This window comes from Paroedura picta, chromosome 2, assembly GCF_049243985.1.
Source record: "Paroedura picta isolate Pp20150507F chromosome 2, Ppicta_v3.0, whole genome shotgun sequence".
Lineage (NCBI taxonomy): Eukaryota > Metazoa > Chordata > Lepidosauria > Squamata > Gekkonidae > Paroedura > Paroedura picta.
The window spans coordinates 55,343,355-55,363,002 of record NC_135370.1 but is presented as its reverse complement, the minus strand read 5'-3'; the positions used below and the strand labels follow the sequence as shown (position 1 = coordinate 55,363,002).

Genomic DNA, 19,648 nt, shown 5'->3' with positions numbered 1-19,648 from the left:
TGTGTTACCTGTGGCGGAGAGACGACATGGCAGCGTGGCATCCTGGGCTGGGGCAGTCGTAGGGGCTGTGCCATACCCTGAGTGGCCCTGAGCCATAGGGCTGTGCTAATGAGCTGGCTGCACCCTGATTGGCTCTATTCCAACACGGACACCCCGGACTCACTGGGCAGTTTCACAAATATTAAGAGGAACTATGGATAAGATGATGATGATGACATTCGTATACATTTCCATTGCCCTAGATAGAGGAATGAGGTGTGTGTGTGTAAATGTTAGGCCAAATAAATTTCACAAACAGACTTCAGTAATTAAGAAAGTTTTATGTTTGCACAAACAGGAGCAAAGCTTAGCCTTCTTTGGTGAAACCCCAGGCCTTACTCAAAACGTGCTGGTTCAAGGCAGCCTTTTATACGATTTAGCCAAGAAAATCCCATCTAAACTGTCCATCTCAGGACATTCCTGCGCTAGGCTCACACTCTTCCTAATCACCAAAACATACAAACTTTATACAATATCCTGTCCACCCAAGGGTGGTGACTCTACTATGCTAATAAGCTTAACTATACTTCTGCACAAGCATCCACATCTATATCCCTCATTTTAAAAAAACGGTTTTTTTACATCAGGGCAGTACACATCAATACAAAGGCGCCAGGATTCTTAGATTTTATCTAGACAGCTGCTTCTCTAGCCCATTTTATTATCAGGGTGAAATGATGGTACTAAACAAGAAATTTAGCTCTGACCTCCTTGTGTTGTGCCTAGGCATCATCGTATGCTGACATTGGGGCACCCTTATAGTAAGGTGTCCTTAGTATATTCTTAATTCTCTTTTCTTACTCTACACTTACTCCTAGCTTCTTTGAATGCTGATATTGCTTTTTTCCCCTTTTTGCAAAGCTACTAACTATTACAGACATGTATAAAGGCAAACATACTATACAACTATGTTGTATACACACAAAATTCCCACTATTATTAAGGCTATGAACACTGTGAAAATCTGTTTGATTCATGCAAAATCTGGTAACCAAGAGGTTATCCAGGAAAGTACATCCCATTCTTCTGGCATCTCTGATCCATCTCTGATCCTTGAAGCTACTTTCTGAATTTCAGTCATGCTTGTTTCAATGTCTCCAGACTTATTTAGAAAATGACAACAAGTTTGATTTATATATACACACACGAGCCCCCTGGTTATGCTAACATATGGTCCAGAGATAACTTGTATTGTATAACCATTATTTTCCAGTGACATAATTTCAGTCTGTTAATTCTGTAGGGATCTAAGGGTATTGTTAGCTAAATCTTCAATCTCCCAAGACAGACTTTTAATCTTTTAAACAGCATAGCCTATACCCAAGCCTGGAAATACAATTCAAAAATATCTTTGTGCCTGATTAATGTCATATGCCCTTCCTTGCTTGTGACTATGATGAATAAAATGTTCTGGTCTTTGTTGTAAGGGGTGGAACATGATTCCTCCTGAAAGAGCAAAACCTATGGTGCATACTTCATTCCAGACACCTAACCACTACACCAAGCTGAGTTAACTGGGACAGGTAAATGGGATATGATTGATTAGTGTGGGCACGTGGGTGACAACAATTTGTCTGATTAAAGATTTTGGTTGCATTGGTTGCCAGCTGGAGGAAGGTATTTTGTTGTCTATGGGATGGCCTTATGAGCCCCGCTTCCCAGATGTCTTTCTTTCTACTGAAGAACTACAATAATTTAAACAGGGATTTACTGATCTGCCAGGCTGGCCTTGACCCACAATCACAATGGCGGAGGAAAATGAGAAATCTCCTTGGTGTACCAGTGTAATCCACAGGACCCATGGTGGGCAGCCCAGCTTGAATAGCAAGTCCTGGTGGAGTCGCCAAAAAAATCTCTTAGGTCAAATAAATTTCATAAACAGACTTCAGTAAGAAATAAAGTTCATGTTTGCACAAACAGGAGCAAAGCTTAGCCTTCTTTGGTGAAAGCCCATACTTTACTCTAAAACTTGCTAGTCCAAAGCAGTCTTTTATACAGTTCATCCAGGAAAATTCCATCAGCTGTCCCTCCCAGGGCATTCTTGGGCCAGGCTCCCACCCTTTTCCTAACCATCCAAAACATACAAACTTTTCCTAACCATCCAAAACATACAAACTTCATACCATAGCATGTGCATTTAAATGAGCACTAAATCCACCCAGAGGTGGTGATTTCTGATCACTTTCCCAGGAAATGTGTGTTCAGGCACTCTCTCTTCCGTTTTTATCTTTCCTCTTCACTTTCACTGTGATGAAGGCAAGTTCCCAAGATGTGGCTTGTTGTCGCTGAAAGATAAATGAAAACTGCTGTGTTGGTAGACGCCTGCGGTTTCTGCTTGGGTCTAAACCACTCTACTAAATTAGCCACAATAATTGCTTATTAAGTGGGCATTGTCTTAATTTCTAAGTATTATGTTTAGCTTTTTCACATCTTCAGTAATTACGAAATCATTTTCAGGTATGGTGAGGTAATGGTTTCTTATTTCTAATGTAGAAGAAAAAGCCCTTTAAAAAATCATAGTAATGAACAGCATGAAACCAATTTGTTCAATGCAAAGTCACTAGTGAAGAAATATTAATTATAAAGCAATGGAGTGTACATAGGGATACTTAGCTGGCCATGTAGCTTTCATTACCATACTTCATATGAACAAACGAATGAAAGATTAACAGTGAAATCCTAGGAAACGATACTAAGCCCATTGAAATCAAATGACTTAAACTAAAGTAACTATGTATAGGATTACAAAGTAGTTCGTGCAAATATAATACTGCCTTATATTAAGTCGGGTCATTGGTACCTTTTTCTCTTTTTCCTTTAAAGAAAGCCTTTTAATTGGAGATATCAGGAGCTGAGCCTAGGGCCTTATGTATTCAAGTGTTCTACCACTGGTCCTCCCCTTAAAATGGCAAGGCATTGCTGTTTTCTTTTTTTTTTTAATTTCATTTGTATACTGCCCTCCCCTAAGTCTCAGGGCGGTTCCCGTGGAATGAAAATAAAAAATGGTATATTGAACTCTGTGACTATATCAAATAAAGGTAACAGTAATAATAATAGCAATAAACACAGAAAATAGCGTTCTAACAATAAACAGTAAACAATCTAACAGACCCATGGTTGGTCAATGTATGGGTTCAAGGAAAGGAAGTTCAGAGGCCCTGACTGAGGAGCTCCCTTTTGCGGGCCCTGCGGAGCTCTTTTAGTGAGGCTTTTTTGTGCCCTCATCACATTTCACTGTTCTGTATGCTAAGTAAACAACAGGATGAGAGGAATGGGAACACCAGAGATCATCTGTACTCCCTCAGAACTTAATAATATTGTTTTAGTTTTCCTACAGTATTTTTAAAAAATGTTGCCCTTGTGGGGAGAAAAACTTGTTTTAATCTTTTTTGTTTTGGCATTTCATTCATTCATGTTTTGAGAGTCAGCTTGGTGTAGTAATTAAGAGTGGCAGCTTCATTCTCCATTCCTCCTCATGCAGCCAGCTGGGTGACCTTGGGCTAGTCACAGCCCTGAGTGCTGCTCTCACAAAGCAGTAATAGAGTATAAAAACAACTCATCTTCTAGACTGTGCTTTCCTGCCAGCAGGCTTGGGGCGATTCACATCATACATACAGTATATTATTAAAATCACTGTTAAAACAATAATAAAACTTTGCAGTGCTCAGGTTTTTTTTGTCTCTCATTCTAGTTGGTCATCCACTGTCTACTTATCGGCATCCTATAATTTTTCCTTTACGTTCACCTTTCATTTTAGTGGTGGGATTACCAGAAATGAATGGAGGGAGATCCATAGATTTTTTTTTGGCTGTATTAGCTTGCTCTGACCTCAACTATAATCCTGGCAGAGGAGTGCCATCTTGTAAACCCTGAAGAACGTAGGTAATTACATCAAGGCCCAGATCTCAATTGGCAGCTCATCCCTCCAGGCTAGGGCCATGGCTGAAAATACCTTGACCCTGGTTGAGGCCAGATTAATTTCTTTCAAGCAGGGGACCACCCGTCAGGAATCAGGCTGAGCCCAGCCGGTGGAGTCCCAAGTGAAAGCGCATCAAGAATCCAACAGTCAGTTGCAAATTCCAAAGTAGAGCTTTATTAGGCTAAGTCCACAGTTAGCTGAGCGTGCCAAGATCTTCCTAAGCAAAGATCTTGATAATAACAAAGTACAAGCGAAACGGGTGGGGTAGATATAGGGTGCATCAAATAAAGTGGGGTAGATATAGGGTGCATCAACTACATGCTGGTAGTTGAAGATCTCTAAGTTCTTCTGGGGATATACTGGGAAAAGCAGTCCCTTAGATACACAGGGCCAAGACCTCATATGGCCTTGAAAGTTAAATCCCAAACATTAAACTTGATCCAGAATTTAACTGGCAACCAATGCAGGTGCTGGAGGACAGATAGTATGGACCCAAGCAGCTGTATCCTGCACCAGCTGCAGTTTCCAGGTCAAGGCTAAGGATAGGCCTGCATAAAGCAATGTTACAGTACCCTAGCCTGGAAGTGACCATCACATGGATGACTGTGGCTAGGTTTTTCAGGGTCCGATAGGGTGCCAGTAGCTTCACCAAGTGAAGATGGAAAAACACCTGGTGTACTGCTCGTATTGTAAGGGAGGTGTTGCAGATCACCCTCAAACTCCTGATGGTGCTATACCGGAGTAGGGAAAGTGATTTTAAAAGCTATATCAATCCTAACTATACAATACAACAATACAACCACTGTGGTTGTGTAGTTAATTTAGAATCGTACTGTATTTCTCCTCTCAAAAGGTTTCCCTATGAAATAAAGCAATGATTATAATGCATAACAATTCTCCCATAAATTATGATGGTGAACTTAGCATGAATGTCAAGGTTTTTATGGATTTAGTTTTATTTATATTGAATTACAGAATAAGAAAATGAGAGAGGGGGAAAAAAAAAAGAAATGTTATTCTAGTTATTACAAACTGCTCCTGAACACCTACTGGAGGTCACAAAATGTTTTAGCCTGTTCCATGCTACATTCCATCATTAACATAATGGGAGTTTTGCCACTGAGCTCTGCAAAAGGTGGATTGCCCCTTTCAGGAAATGAAAGGTTCCAGATGGCAACCCTGCACTGGTCTTTATGAAGATTGGCCGCTTAAAAGCATAATCACTTTTATTTCATGTTACGGGTAGGGATAGAACCACAGCTACTCAAGCATAATGCCTCAATCATTTCAAATTCACCGAACTACGTGTATCTACTTAAGGTTGTGTATAAATGTCTCTCGGAAGGTGACTGAACATGGAACATTTTCACAATATATTTCTTGACACCTAAAAGCTGTGACTGTAAGGGCTGTGGGAAAGGCTGATGGAATGATTGATAGAATAGCAGGCAATTTATGGAGACATTTTCTCCTTGGGCTCCTGGAAGGACCCTGTTTATAATCACCAAAGCCAATTTTCCAGTGTGTTGTCTTGCGGAGCAAGGTGGTTAATACAGAAATCTCCATCAAGGATATGCTAGAGAAGCTTGTCAAATGAGGTGTTTTGCTGTTACCTTAATCCCAACATAGAATCCATCACTTTCTTCAGGGCAAGACTGATTGGGAGAGTCCCACTAAAAGCTGCGACAGTGAAAAAGACCTGCAATAAATAAATTGTCCATTTTACAACTTTTCGCCTCTGAAACATAAAGCTTATGAAAGATGATTGAGGCTGTTGTGAAGGTTTTCTTGAGATTTTATATTTTAAGAAGACTGCTTGCGGCCTGTCCATTCCTGCCCCCCCCCTTCAGCCTTGTGGCCTTGTCGATTTTAGACCTCTATTACAAGAATATGAATATACTCCCTTATATTTATTAACCAGGGAACATACACAAAGGTTACCGGCATGAAAAACTCGTATCGATACTGCATGGATGGAGAAAACCGGGCTGGCAATATAGCAGCGGGGCTAATCCCGCAGCCACATGATGTTGACACGCTCATTCTGGTGTGTGTTAGGTGCTCCATTGCCCCATAGCATGGAAATAGCATGGGGACATGGTGGATATATCCATGTTCCCTGGTCTGCTGCAGGGGCCAATGTGGTCTGTCCCACCACAGACCTGTGTGGACAGGGGAAGAACCAGGCCTTCCAGGCATGGATACACCTCCTGTGGCAGCCTGGAGGGAACAGAAAATGTCCCACATAGCACTTTGTGGCACAAAGATGAGATTGCAATCCCACCTTCATGCAAATAACCTCCGTGCCACCCCGCAGGTGGTGGAACCTTGTGAGGAGGCAGTAATCCAGGGCAGACCTGGTCCACCACCAATAAACATCCTCCATGGAGCCACAAGAAGTGGCAGAGCATGCTGCTTCACTATAGTGCACCGGGCTGCTGCCATGCGGAATCAGTATCAGTCACCAACACATATTCACCAGACTATTAACAATTAAAGGATTAGCCAATCTAGTGTGTAGGCAATAGTCCAGCTGGCTTTGATTTTCAGTAGTGGCTCTGACTAGAAAGTAGTGCATTATGAATTTGTTCAATCCTTTGTGCATCAATTATATTGGCACTGGTTGCATTGACATTACGCTGCCATTCCCTTCAGCAAGAACTGCTGTGTCACAGGTAGACCAATGTCCCAGAATAGTGAAGGACATTTAAATTGGGCAAGGGGAGGAAGGTGTATTCTGGTCTGAGATCATTGGACAAAAATCAGTTGAATGAAATAACTTGTAATGACCTAAGTCTGCCCTTTATTCCTCCTCATATTAACTGGGAGAAATAGCATTATGGCATTAAGGACATGCACTGGAGACCTTGACTGGCCATTACTATCCCAGTTCATGCTTTTTATAAAATATGTTTCTTAAGTACTGTAAGTAGGTTTACCAGACTCTGAGTGAAGACTGGAGATCTCCCAGAATTAGTTCCCCTGGAGGAAATGGCTGTTTTAGAGGCTAGACTTGATGGCATTTTGTCTCATGAGGTCCTTTCTCTCCCCAAACTCTCTCCTCCCTCCACCCCTGAATCCTCAAGAAGTTTTAATCTCAGAGTTGGCAATCCTAGCTCAAAGACATGCAGTCTGGCATATCCCTCATCTCCCTTCCTGGTCAGTCTGATGGAGTAAGAATAAACAGGTGCTGGATGTAAAGCAATGTATTAGATTCAAGTTCCCTAACAAGTGTTTAACATATTCCATGCATCAAAGTTCAGTTTAGACATATGTTCCTCAAACGAAAGCTTTTTGTTTGAGTATAGGAAAAGACTTTGAATCTAAGCACTGCAAAGCCATTTTGCTGCTCCAAGGGGAGGGGATGAGTTTTGAAATCATACAACACAAGCCCTTGGACACAATCCGAGTAGTTCTTTGAAACTCAGGGAAGGCTGTATGGCAGGAGAGAGACCAACATGTCTGTCAATTCTAGACAGAGACATTCCAGCTAAGTACATGGATAAGTGCCCCATTCAATAATTCACCATCTTCTTTCCTTTATGACTATGTTGCTAATACTTTGCATTGCCTCAGACTCAAAATCATTCATCTAAAAAACACAAAGGCACTTTTGACATCATATGCTGAGCTTTGATCATGAGAAGCTGCTTACTTTATTTGGACCTACATACAAACCCTGTTGAAATGATAAGGCTACAACAACGGGGTTTATTTTTCAGTGAGCAGGAGAGATCAGGCCAATTACGCTGCAGCAATGCAATCGTTATCTCTGCTGAGACCACACACCATCTGCTATCGTAATGGTTTTTCACCCCAAATAAACAATTCTTCCTTTCCCAAGACTAAACCAACAAGTTTCCTTATTTGACGGAAAGTCTATATCACATGAACTATTTATTTACCCCCACCTGGCTCCACAAGGCACTCAGGGTGGATTGCAGTGTTAATTTAAACCACAAAGGAAGACAATAAAATTACAAAACAATAACATTAAAATAGTAAATGAAATACAAATTACTATATTTTATAAGAATGACTATATGGTTTGGCTTCACACGGCCTATACAAACCGAACAGTGTCATCACTGAGAATATTCTGGTACAGGTGGACACCATCCTCATCTCCTTACAAGACAGATTCTTTTTTTCTACGGCCTTAATCAGCTGTGCAGAGTTCTCACAGGGAAGCATATCTGGAGAGATAATTCTACAAGTCTGTGTGCCCTGAAGAACCATACGTCATAAACTCTTGCCTGAGACTGGACTTTTGAATGGTGGCTCCTTCAGAATGCTTCCCAGCTTAAGGCTCTCGTTATGCTTCCTTTCTTGTCCTTTAGGTGCCAGACCAAATTATATCTATTTATCCAGGCTTTTAAAAGTTTCCATATTCTAAGCTGATTTGATGGTCTGCTTGTTGTAGTTTTGTGATTTAATGGTTTGTTTAAATGTTGTTATGATATTTTAAATTGTTATACATTTATTAGATTTTTTTAATGTTCTGAGTTGCCTTTTCTAGTTCTTAGAACACACAGTATATAAATAAATACCTTGAATTGATCCTTGAAAGTGAAAGATTGGAAAGATAGCCCCCAGAAAAGCAAGATACAGTAGTCTACTGCAGGGATCCTCAACCTGTGGTCCTCCATATGTTCATGGACTACAATTCCCATGAGCCCCTGCCAGCAAATGCTGGCAGGGGCTCATGGGAATTGTAGTCCATGAACATCTGGAGAACCACAGGTTGAGGACCCCTGGTCTACTGCAAAGGATATAGTGATATAAATTATAATGTGGACCATTCCACACATTGAGAAAAAAAAAGCATTATGCCGGCGCCAAAAAATCGTGTTTATCTGGAACCTGTTTTGGTTTGATTTATGTTTTCATGCCTACAACATCACAGATATGAAGATAAGATCCTTCACCAGGAGTTTTTTAAAGTACCTCTCTCTGGGGAGAGAACAGGCAGGAAGTGGGGGCAGTTCAATTCTTTTCTAGACTCACTTCATCCACCCTTGTGGAAACGCTTAGCAGAAAACAATGGGATGGTCAAGTTCCACCACCCAAGTAGGGAACAGAAGTTTGCAGCTATTAAATACTAAAAGGACTTGAGGAAGGAACTCCCTGAGACTTCAGGAAAACCTTCTTTGACCCAATCTGGCCTGGTCAGTGGATAGAGAAAGACAGAGGAAAAAACTTGTGGAAGCAAGGAGGAAGGTATCTTTTTGCTGCTGGGAAACCCTGGGAGGGCAGGGTGGAACAGGCCCCACAAGTGAGAGCAAGACTTTCCCACCGCAATTCTATTAAAACAATGAGTTCTTGGCAAATATTTTATATAGTGTGCAAATGATATTACCAAGGGAGCTTGAAATGATTGGGAAAAGTAGTGTGGATGAATAACTGTCATCTGGAAGTGTGTTTTAACTTTTTATATTCTTTCCTCTTCTTTTCCAGATATGGAGAAAGATTTTAGGGAAATAGATACAGTATTTGCTGGTGTATAAGACTACTTTAAGAGCCTCTTGTGGCGCAGAGTGGTAAGGCAGCTGTCTGAAAGCTTTGCCAATGAGGCTGGGAGTTCAATCCCAGCAGCCGGCTCAAGGTTGTCTCAGCCTTCCATCCTTCCGAGGTCGGTAAAATGAGTACCCAGCTTGCTGGGGGGTAAACGGTCATGACTGGGGAAGGCACTGGCAAACCACCCCGTATTGAGTCTGCCATGAAAACGCTAGAGGGCGTCACCCCAAGGGTCAGACATGACTCGGTGCTTGCACAGGAGATACCTTTACCTCCAATATGCCTCCAAGTGTGTGTGGGGGGTCGTCCTATATGCCAGGTGCACTTCAGTTGGGATAGACAGAGCTGCCCATAGTGGCCTCCCGATGCCCGCCCACCTCATTCTACATACCATCCAGTATCGCACGGTATCCAGCGCGGCCACGGCGGGTCATCAGCATGGCTGCGGCGAGCATCAGCAGCAAGACAGGGGCGCCAGCCTTTTCGGTGTGACCGGCCCGTTCTGCTCAGCGGAAAGCAGCGGCGCTCTGGCCCGCCCCTTTTCTACACAGAGCTCACACGTGCGCACTTGCACACTAGTGCCAGTCACAGGGAGATGCAGGGGCGGGCCGGAGGTGCTGCGTTCACTCTGCAGCTGTACAATGGTGACAATTACAGGTACTGTAATGTAATGTAATACACTTTATATTTTGAGTGGAAATTTTGGGGGGGGGGTCGTCTTATACTGTCTTTCTTGCCAATTCACATAAGGTGGCTTTCAACCACCCAACACAGGCTCTGTTTCTGAACTTGCACTCCCAAAATCAGCTTACTTATTTCCCTTTTCAGAGCGCCTATGAATGGGTGATATTGAGCAATGACCAAAGGAATAGTATGTTATTTACGGAAGGAAAATATGTTAGGCAGAAATTTGGTTGTGTTCAGGTCACTCTCTAGGATCAGACAAGAAATAGTATCCCCTTGAATTAAATGAAGCGCACATTAAAAGCAGTGAGATGATTATTAGAAGTGGTAAACATTCCAGTGTTTTGTGAGTGTGGTAAGAATCTTGTTTAAGAAAGAACAGCAGACCTTCAGCTTCCAAAGCAAAAATCATTCTTAATCTTAGCTTGAAAATACTGAGACATGCTCAAGCTTCCAATGAGTTTTGGCTGAGTTCAGCTTTGAGAGATACATCTGAGATGCTACGTGGGACTCCCATTATCCTACTTATAAACTGACATAGCAAAACTGAGCAATGAATAATGGTTGATAATGCTGGGACAGATACAGCCCTCTTCCATCACTCTCTTCCCAGTTGCAGTGTGTCTTCCAGAGAATATTTTGCAGCTCCTCCAAGCACAGAAAAAAAACCCACTTCACTGCTACTATTACGTTGGCATCAATCTTTAAAATGGTCATGACACAATTGACATTAGTGTACTAGTTATAAAAATAATGTAATCATTTTTATTTCTAACCTGCCCTTCGGAGTCACTCAGGGCAGATAACAGCAATAAAATCAACATACACACACACACACAATTTTTTAATTTATTTTAGAATTGTCATTAAAATACCCCCAACTACAATGCTCAGACAGGGGAGTTGTTTATCAAGGAACTGATCTTCTGACTCTCGTCCTCCTTGGTAGATGTTATTGTAGGCCTCAGAACAGCTTTATCAGTGCTGCTTTATCTATCAGAGCCATCATAAAATGCATTACAGCCACCATACTAAGAGAACAAAGTAGGAGCAATGGAATCAGCATCTTGCATGAATGGTGTGTAATGTTCAAATTGTTTTTATTTAACACAATATAAGAAGAGGAGTTGGCTTTATACCCTGCTTTGCACTACCTGAAGGCGTCTTACAACTGCCTTTCCTTCCTCTCCCCACAGCAAATGCCCAGTGAGGTGGGGCTGAGAAAGCTCTGACAGATCTGTTCTGTGAGAACAACTCTGTGATTAACCCAAGGTCACCCAGCTGGCTGCATGTGGGAGAGTGGGGAATCAAACGTGGCTTTCCAAATTAGAGGCTGCTGCTTTTAACCACTACACCATTTTTGTCAGTGGTATACTATTTTGGAAATATTCAAAGAGGTCCCCTTGATGTACACCAGTAAAGTTTTCACAGTTAAGATATAATCTCACAAAAAAAGAGAAATTTACAAACAATACAGAAGCTAGATGTCAAATCTGTAGCCAGATTCAGGTTTTGGAACAGAAAACAAATGACTACAGATTCGAGGCTATCCAGTACTTTGCCATCCTGTACTTGTAGGGCTAATTCAAAAGCACTTATCCTTGCTAAGGAAAAATCCTAGTGAGGTTCCTTGGGTTTCCCCTTGCCCCAATTCATTGCCAGTGTTCATCATGATTTTCAAAAAGCCTTTGGGATAATTCTTTTTGCTTATTTTCATCAGGAACTAAAGGAAATCCCAATAAACCAGCTATAAAATTATTACAAGAAAGGGAAAGTGACATGGTACAGCCCAATCTCTCCATATATTGGAAGCTAAGCAGGGTTGGCACTTGGAAGAAAGGCCTCCAAGGAAGACTTTGAAGGACATGGCAAAGCCAAACCATCTCTGCTTCTCACCTTGAAAGTTTCCTTGCTGGGGTGGGACTTGATAGCACTTGTGTAAAATGGCTACAAAAACAGAGTATGGTATTTGCCATTTTAAAAGGGTGAAAATAACAACTTACTGTCTTGAGGAGTGGTCAAAGAAGAAGGAGGGCACCACCTGGGCAGTTTCTTATTAATATTCTGTATCGGCTTGTGCTAGTTTATGCATCCCCGAATTTGAGGATCCACGTCTGAGGGTTGTCGGTTCATGTAATATTAACAAAATATCCATGAAGGTCACGTGGACATACTCCTATGATTCCTACAGCCCAACTGATTTATGAACTTTCAGAACATACTAACCAAACTAGTTATCCATTAGGTCAGTGCTATGCCAGGCCACAATTATTTTCATCAGGTATAATGATTTTTTAGTTGCCTAACCTTTAAAAGAAGCAAGACTGTGATATATAATAATGCAAAACTAAATTGGAGGCCATAAATGAATGGCATGTAATGTATCAGAGTGGTAGGAGAATCTAAACTTGATAAATAGTATTTAATAACACTGCATTAAAATGTACTTCTGCTTGGGCACTGTCTTTTATACTCAGGCTAAATTCAGGCTCAAGAGAACAGAGTTAATAAGAGGCCAGCAACAAATAAAACTACAAAGGGATTCAGTTCCTTGAAAAGTTTGACCTTCTTTTTGGAGTTCAAGAAAGCATTACGGTATCTCCCAATCTGAAATTAACTCCATCCATCTCTACATAGGAGAATGTCTGTACAGTTGTGTCATGATGAAGCTGTTCTTTCATGTTAGATGACCAGACCATGATGTAGCTCATAAATTGATCTGAAGGTGGACCGCTGAAAGTGCATTTGAGGTAGATTCAAGTTCCCAGGACCTCAGGAGTGACAGTAGGTTGTAAAGCTGAAATTTGAAGATTCTCTGAAGCAAGGAAAATGGATTGTTGCATGTTGCAGGATAGTAGTTCAGACAGATAAAAATGAGAATTGACATAGTACTAGCAAATCCAGACATGCTGATCAGGAACCATGTGTGACAATTAATGCCAACTGGATTGTAGAACTCAACTACGTAAATACTGTAAATATTGAATGGTCAGAAAGTGTCTTCCAAATAAGCAGTTCAGAACAACAACCAAGTAAAGAATGGTAATTCAAGATTATGGATGAATACTGAATAATGAAGCCAGTTCAGTAGTTGGAGGTCTAAAGCTGTATATGGAAATCGGGGGACAAATCAAAGTTTTTGCAAAAAAGGGTCTCAATAACATTTCATATTGTCTTGGAAGGACTATATTTGGGAGGATTCCATAGCAGGATTAAAAAAGCACTAGAGGTAAATTATATGGAACCTCTCACAAGTCATTTACATTTCAACCCTTGTATAAGATATATTGCACATTTGCTATATGCATTTTACATTACCTGGGTAGATGTTTTCAAGTTGAGCTCTGTTTCGAAGAAATTTCTGTTTTGATTCTTCAACTAAAGGAGAAAAATTATGGATCACTACCTAACACTAATGGGTTTATCAGTGAGTAGCCGGGCTTCGACCTAGTCATCTAAATAAATTGCACAGTTCTTGGGATACAAAGTCCAAGGTGGTGTGTTAATTGTACAAGAGCCATATATTGAGAGTGGTAGAAGGAGATGCGAGGATTATCCATATTCAGTTCTGTGCATGTTACAGGGAAACCCAACCACTGAGGACCAAAATTCTACATGCCATTGAAGTCATGTGACTGTAATGCCATAAGTATTATTTACCCCTAAGAAGCAGTCACTGGAATCTTATATAGATTGGAGTCTAATTGCTAAGGAATGGGAGATACAATAACTCCCTGAAGATCCTTTGAAGTTCCCAAAAGAAGCAGTCATAACACATTAATGTGATATTAGGCTGCATTGCTTAGGAGCGTAGAATCTAGAACAAGGGAAGTTATAATTCCACTCTACTTTACATTGGCTAGTCCTCATTTGGAATATCATGCACATTTCTGGGTGCCCCAGTGCAAGAAGGATATTGACAGGTTAGAATGATTTGGATGGTTGAGGGGTGGGAATCCATGCCTTACAAAGAAAGGTTGAGATAGTTGTGTATGTGTAGCTTAGAGAAGATGGGGGAAAGGGGCAATATTATAGCTGTGTTTAACTACATAAAAGGTAGGCATGTTGAAGAGGGGGGCCAGCTTGCTTACTGTACCTTTAAAGGCAAGGACTAGGAGCAATGAATTCAAATGGTGAGAAAGGAGTTTGCACAAATATTAGGAAGCATTATCTGATGGTGAAGGCTGTCTACAGATGCTGCCTCAGAGGGTGGTGAAGTCTCCTTTGTTGACAGTTTTGGGGAAGAGATAGGATGAGCACCTGTCAAGAATGTGTGATTTTTAAGATGAAGAAAAAGAGTTGGTTCTTATATGCTGCTTTTCTCTACCCAAAGGAGTCTCAAAGCGGCTTACAGTCGCCTTCCCTTCCCTCTCCCCACAACAAACACCCTGTGAGGTTGGTGAAGCTGAGAGCGCCCTGATATCACTGCTCAGTCAGAACAGCTTTGATATGACTGGATGGCTCTTTGTGGTATATTTTAGCTCTGTGTGATACCAGTTTACATTTGCATGTTTTTCTCTACAAGGGCTTAAAGCATCCAACATTGACATTTTTGACTGAGGAATGATGGAAGGAGAAGAGAACTCCTTTTTCAGAGCTGCAGTCCTGATCATGCCCTTCTATCTGTTACTTCCTTTTAAATTTAAATAAGATATATCAAAATTCAAATTCAAAAAACCTTTAATGGCATATAATCATGAGAACAAAGGTAATTCATAATTATAATTAATTGATAAAAATTACATAGTCTGGATAAACAAATAAAAGAAAATAAAATAAGCAGTAACCAACAGTAGATTCCTCCAGAATGCCCAGCAATCAGTAATAAGATATATCTGGGTTCTAATTATGGGTTCTTATTTAGACAACTAGGCACCAAGCACTTACATTTGTGTCCAACAGTATATGAAGAGGGGAGGGGGAGAAAATTTTGGATGGGTACTATTTTAGAATCAATCTTCTGCCTGCCAAAAGCAAGGTGCAACTCACGGTGGACACTATCCATTCATTTTAATAGGAGGGGTTTGGATATGTGCTTAACTCTCCCACTGACATTCATAATGGAAGTATTTGAAGTACATATCCAGGGTTCCAAGAGAAAAATCTACTAGTAGGGAAGGAGCTCTGGTAAAAAAAAAATAGTAAAACAGGATTTTGGAATTTATCAAACTTCATTCTCTTCATGTGTGGAATCCAGAACAGCTAATTTGTAGAGCAGGCTTCAGAAAGTGAAGGAAAGCACAAAGAACTAATTCCATGCATTTCGATGATTCTCTGAGGGGAAAATCATTTCCAGCAATCTATATGCACTGGAACACTCTGAGTTCAGAAACTGTAACTGAATAAGGGATAGCTATCTGCTATTCCTTTTGGCTCCCAACTAGAGAATTGAATCAAAAGCTCTTCTGGTGGGCTGACAATTATTTCTGACAGAAGTAATGATTACAAAGTGACCAAATTTGTATCCCCCTATCCTTTCAAAGAATCCATAGTTATATTTTAAAGTCCACTGGGGATATTTTAATAAATTAGATATAATAAAATAAATATGTCCAAACCTGTTAGCTGTGCACTTGACATCCTGCATCCAAGACTTGCACATTACTTCTAGTAAAGGTACATACAATGTGTAACCTAGACATGGATATTTTAGTAACAAGCTGCATATTAAATTCTGCATAAGTAATAACAGCAGTTCCTCAGAAACACCTTTTGCATCTGCTGACAGTTTGCATATTACTGGAAGAAATATTAAGACACTGCAATATATACCATAAGTGTGTGTGTGTGTATATAATAGTGACAGATATATATTGCAACACCCACCTTCTGCACAGTACCCAGACAAGCTTGAGTAGCTTGCAAAATATAAAGAATTCTGATACAATTTAAAACATTTGTTACTATTTATACCCCACTCTTCTCCAGAGGCTCAGGGCCGCTTACAGAAGGATTAAAATATATATAAATTAAAATTAAATTTTAGGTTTAAATTGAATTAATAAATTATTAATACGTTAAATTAAATTAATACATAATTAGGCCTATCACCCTATGCCCCCTGCTCTGTGGGTGCCAACTTGTTGGTCATTCCTGGACGCAGGGAACCTCAGCTTTGGATTCCTCATGAATGCTATTCCTGCGGGATGGATAATGGTTGGGGGAATCAGAGGTCTCCCACAAGAGGGGACAATTGGCACAAATCAACCCTCCTCTATGTACCTGTGGAAATCTAGGCACGATCCAAGCCTGTGAATATCTCATCACCATGTTTCATTTCAAAATATGCCTGTATGTGTGTGTCCCTTTGGTGTGTTTGAAGTTTCTCTTTCCACTAAAACAGAATAACAAAGCACATGGGAATACTTTTGGCTGACCCTAATAAAATTACTTGGCCGATACAGCTGTTTATAAGTTTTTAGGATTGGAAAATTCAAACAGAATTTCTCCATGATTATTAATGCTGCTGGAGTAATGTACATTGAGATTGTATTATTGTTAGTATTTTCAGTGTACTTTTTAGTGAAGTCTAAGCTTGATTTGGACATACCCTCAGCCAATATACCCTCGTCCCGGTACTTTTTAACATATTTATTAATGATCTAGATGAGGGGGTGGAGGGACTACTCATCAAGTTTGCAGATGACACCAAATTGGGAGGACTGGCAAATACTCCGGAAGATAGAGACAGAGTTCAATGAGATCTGAACACAATGGGAAAATGGGCAAATGAGAACAAGATGCAATTTAATAAAGAGAAGTGTAAAGTTCTGCATCTGGGTCAGAAAAATGAAAAGCATGCCTACTGGATGGGGGATACGCTTCTAGGTAGCACTGTGTGTGACCGAGACCTTGGGGTACTTGTGGATTGTAAACTAAACATGAGCAGGCAGTGTGATGCAGCGGTAAAATAGGCAAATGCCATTTTGGGCTGTATCAACAGGGGCATCACATCAAAATCACAAGATGTCATAGCCCCATTGTATACGGCACTGGTCAGACCACACTTGGATTACTGTGTGCAGTTCTGGAGGCCTCACTTCAAGAAGGACGTAGATAAAATTGAAAGGGTACAGAGGAGAGCGACGAAGATGATCTGGGGCCAAGGGACCAAGCCCTATGAAGATAGATTGAGGGACTTGGGAATATTCAGCCTGGAGAAAAGGAGGTTGAGAGGGGACATGATAGCCCTCTTTATTTGAAAGGAGGAGGGCAGGATGCTGTTTCTGTTGGCTGCAGAGGAGAGGACACGCAGTAATGGGTTTAAACTTCAAGTACAACGATATAGGCTAGATATCAGGAAAACTTTTTTCACAGTCAGAGTAGTTCAGCAGTGGAATAGGCTGCCTAAGGAGGTGGTGAACTCCCCCTCACTGGCAGTCTTCAAGCAAAGGTTGGATGCACACTTTTCTTGGATGCTTTAGGATGCTTAGGGCTGATCCTGCATAGAGGGGGTTGGACTAGATGGCCTGTATGGCCCTTTCCAACTCTATGATTCTATGATTCTATGAATATTGCAGCAACAGTTTCCAAGTTTTCAAAGACTTCTGACTGAAGTATTCTGACTGAAGTTTAACATTAATCTGCCATATTTTTATTCATGTGCAAATATTCCCAAGGCAGGGATCATGACTTATTCATGAGTAAACATTCCCAAGGTAGAGGCTTTTCCTGGCCACCCAGGGTCCCAGAAGGCCGGCAGGGGGCCATTTCTGGGCCTCCTGCAGCCCCCCTCCAGAAGGCACACAGAGACTGCCCCAGGAGGCAGCTTCCTCCCCTTCCATGTCCTGAGTTGAAAGAGGCCAGGTGGCCAGGGCAACTTTCTGGCAGCAGGGCATGCTCTGAGGCAAACTTCTGAAATTGGTAGGAAGTTAGAGGTGGAGAGCTATCCCCTTATTAGCCCTTCCTGGCTGAGGGCTCTTTTCCTGATTTGGGGCTAAACTACCAGGGCAGGACATTTTTGGCTGAGGACCATTTCTTATTGGGGGATTATTTCCAGGGGGAGGGCAATCAGGTAGGGAGTGAGTTTTCTGTATGCAATTTGAGCTGATTGGCCATCACTGGCAGAGTGCCCTCTTTCTCTCTTGGTGGCACAACCCCAGAGAGGGCCAATCATGTAGGGAATGAATTGTAAACTCGTCCTTTATTATGTTTAGTGCTAAAGTTCCACTTAAAGACACATTTTCTGATGGTGAGGGCTGTTCATAGATATAATACACATACTTGGAGGGTGATGGAGTCTCCTTTATTGAAAGTTTTTAGGAGGAGATTGGATATCAGGCATATGTGATTTTTAAGTGCCTGAGAAAGTAGGGGGTTGTAATAGATGGCCATTTGTGGCCTCTTCCAGCTCTGTGTGATTCTGATTCCAACACTATTAAAGCTTTAGCTTTGGGGGTATAAACAAATTGCTTGAAATGCTAAATACATATTCCAAGGGCTATAAGTGTTACTGAGTCTCACATGTCATTAGAAAGCTTTCTTCCACTATGTTATAAAGTCTGTTATAAAGATGGGGAAATTTTCATAAGCAAGATTTTTTAATTAGACAGTGTGCAACTTTTCAGTGATATCAGGTGGCTGCTGTATGTTATGGAGAGCTCCCTGGAATGGCCTCACTCATTATGATGTCTCTTAGAGAACTTTGTTCTTATGACATCAATTTTCTAATTGACTATTTGGTTGCCATGAAGAATTAGCTTGCATTTGGAAGCAGAAGCTGGCGACTCTCTTCTAGATCTTGCTCTTCAGATGCCACATTTGGTACCAGGAATGGCCCTGCCTCCTTCTTCTACAAGCATGAACACAAGGCAAGATAGAATGTCAGCTCTCGTCCTCCAGTTTTGCAAATCAAAACATTTGTAACATTTCTAGTCCATCTGTAATGCCACCCAAAGCAGGTCTGCTTAGAAAGGCTCTATTCCTTGGTAGCTTACACCCAGAATAATGATCCCATTTCAGAGTCTTTTTCAAGCACTGACCCTTCCTTGCCCTGTTGTGTTTAACAACTGTGTTCACATTTGCATTATGGTGTAGCAGCATCTATGTCATAACACCCCTATACTGCTCTGCTGTCTGACTTCTCACATTGCCATCACTATGCATAAGTTAAACAGCTCTTCAGATTTACATGGTTCTTCATGGAGATCTAAATACATGCCAGGGAATTCACAGATGTTTTCCGCAAAGCTCCAAATGACTACTTGAACAGCTACTCTCCGGAAGGCAAGCAGCATTTTGCATATGCACCTGGGAGGAAATTGCTTCTGTGAGGCATTCACACCACATTTTTCCATGTAGCTGAAAAATTGTCCTCCCAGATGAGACAACGGGTGAATGGATAAACAAAAGAAGAAATGAGATGAGCTGGCCACATAAAACAGTATCGTTATAAGCTCTTATCGTCAAATATACACCTGAAAATAACTGCAAAAAGATCTGGCTTATTTGTAGTTTTTTAAATTGGCCTGTCAAGAGTTGTTTTTTATA

At 41.0% G+C, this 19,648-nt stretch overlaps 1 long non-coding RNA gene across 4 annotated transcripts in view; it reads right to left on the bottom strand.

Annotated features, from left to right (window-relative positions):
- The window catches only part of LOC143829385 (uncharacterized), a 90,784-nt gene that overhangs the window by 46,663 nt on the left and 24,473 nt on the right, over positions 1–19,648 (bottom strand). For all 4 annotated transcript variants that reach the window (XR_013228138.1, XR_013228139.1, XR_013228137.1 and 1 more), the window contains exons 2-3: positions 5,572–5,657; positions 2,163–2,324 (exon numbers count right to left, since the gene is read on the bottom strand). This is a non-coding gene — a long non-coding RNA (uncharacterized LOC143829385). The remainder of the gene's footprint in view (positions 1–2,162; positions 2,325–5,571; positions 5,658–19,648) is intronic.